Genomic DNA, 2298 nt, shown 5'->3' with positions numbered 1-2298 from the left:
TGAGCTTGGAGTATCCCCTGAGCACCAAAAAAAAAAATACAGTCATTCACTACAAATGACAAATGTAAAATGATTGTTGGCACTCCAAAGTCTGGCTTTATTAAACATATACTGTTAACCTTTGAGGGTTCTACTCTTTATCTCTTATCTTTTTTAATTTCTATTTAGTGTGTGTTAGAAGAGAAGTAGTCTTATATGGCGAATATAGCTCAAACCCTATATTTTATTTTTTTAAGCCTACAGCACTTGGTATTTCCAGGCGGTCTCCCATCCAAGTACTAACCAGTCCCGACCCTGCTTAGCTTCTGAGATCAGATGAGATCGGGCGCGTTCAGAGTGGTATGGCTGTAGACCAAACCCTATATTTTAACAGAAAAAGTAAGGGGTCATATTATACCCTGGAAAATACAGTACTTAAAGACAGAGAGAGTTGAGCTCTTTGACAGAACTACAACCACCTCTCTAAAACATTAAAACAATTGAGTAAGTGCATGGGGTTGAAAGGTAGGGGCATTGAGTTCTTTGGGAAGGAAAGAGGGTATGCTGGCAATGAGTGTGGTGTTAGAATTGTATGCAAGGAATAATACCATAAGCCATATTACAAAGCACATAATCTTAAACAATTAAGATAAGTTCAACAATTGCATTATAAAACTACCAAGAGAGATTTAATGACAGTAGCATCACTTGCTTATTTTAACTTTTGCTGCAGTCACAGAAGCCAGGTGCTATGAACATCCCTTGTTACTGTGAAGGAGACAGAAACACCAAGAAGTTGAGGTTGCTCCTGGCCGGTGGCGCTAGAGGTAAGGTGTCTGCCTTGCAAGCTCTAGCCTAGGATGGCGGTTAGATCCCCGGCATTTCTTATGGGTCCAGCAAGGTGGCGCTAGAGGTAAGGTGTCTGCCTTGCAAGCGCTTGCCAAGGAAGGACCACGGTTCGATCCCCCGGCGTCCCATATGGTCCCCCCAAGCCAGGGGCTTAGCCAGGAGTAACCCCTGAGCATCAAACGGGTGTGGCCCAAATAACCAAAAGAAAAAAAAAAGAAGTTGAGGTCTTCGCTGCTGAGGAGCAGGAATAGCAGGTTTATGTGGTGAATCTGGGTTTCTTGTACATGGCCAATCTCTGGAAAAGCTGGGACTTGAGTGTAAGCCTGTTTACCACCAAAGTTCAGGTTATTTTAACTTGACTAGGTCTGCTATTCTAGAATCAAAAAGGCTTGTGTTTGTCTGTTTGTCTGTTTGTCTGTTTGAAAGGCAGTGCTCAAGAAAGTTCTCAAATGCTTTCCTAAGAAAGAACACTGTGAAACAGCCCCCTCCCACACACATACACATATGTGCCTTGGCTGGGCTTCCCAGGGGGGCATTTGACTAAAGGACCCTGGGATTGGCTATGCCAGGGAGGGCCTGTATTTGAAGGAAAGCAGTGTTGCCTCTTGTCAGGTTCCAGGGATTGAATTTCAGTGAGTTAAGAAGAAATGGACAACAGTTTAGTCAATCCTTTAAATTCCTTGAAAATCTCCTGTGGCTCCTGCAAAGAAAATCCAGGTTCTTGGTGATACAGAGAAACTCCTTCAGAGAAAGATTGTGGGAGAGGGCTTATTGTCTGCTGAGGAAAGGCAACCAAGTGGTCCGCATCCAATAGTCTGTGTGCCAACACTTCAGCTTTGAAATATGAAGCGTAGTTCGTGTTTCCTTATTTGCCCCACAATTCTGACTTGCTCAAACGCCAATCCCCAAGTCAGTGTACAGTAAAAATCCCCTGCAAATCATGGGTGCCCTCAATTGGCAAAATACAGCCAGGTCTTTGAGAGCAGAGACACTGTGATCCACCAGATGGTGATGTTTCCAAACAAGGTGATGTGGAGCGTGACTTGGAGCTGCCTGGGAGGTCTGCAGTTCTTTACGGTGCCAAACTAAAGAAGTAAAACTTTACATGTTCCTCAAAAGTCAAGGAGTATATCTTAAAGCCAGGAAGATGATGGGGCTACAGGGGGGATTTGGGGCAAGCTGCTTGGGCCCAGGAATTAATCACCAGTTCTTTAGACCAGGAATCCTTTAGCACACTGGGCACTAAAGCCACCCCTCTCCCAAGATCCCCTCATGACTTTTTATTTTGCATTGGAGAAAGATACAGGACTAAAAATTAGGGCTGATGTCAGACATTTCAGCAAGAAAGCAAGTTCCAAGGTCTGTCCTAAGATCTGCCCAGAAGAGGCCCTGCGTCCCACATGATCTATATCAGTGGTTGGCAAAATTTCAGCAAGGGCAGGCCACAGCTTTATTTAGCCCTCTAATTTG

The 2298-nt window shown here is 44.3% G+C and overlaps 1 pseudogene; it reads right to left on the bottom strand.

Annotated features, from left to right (window-relative positions):
* Positions 1-234: 234 nt before the first annotated feature.
* LOC125999638 (uncharacterized) lies at positions 235-353 on the bottom strand (annotated as a pseudogene).
* Positions 354-2298: the final 1945 nt, after the last annotated feature.

The sequence above is a fragment of the Suncus etruscus genome, chromosome X, assembly GCF_024139225.1.
Source record: "Suncus etruscus isolate mSunEtr1 chromosome X, mSunEtr1.pri.cur, whole genome shotgun sequence".
Taxonomy (NCBI): Eukaryota; Metazoa; Chordata; class Mammalia; order Eulipotyphla; family Soricidae; genus Suncus; species Suncus etruscus.
The sequence above is the reverse complement of the archived record's forward strand: the minus strand, read 5'-3'. Positions and strand labels throughout refer to the sequence as shown.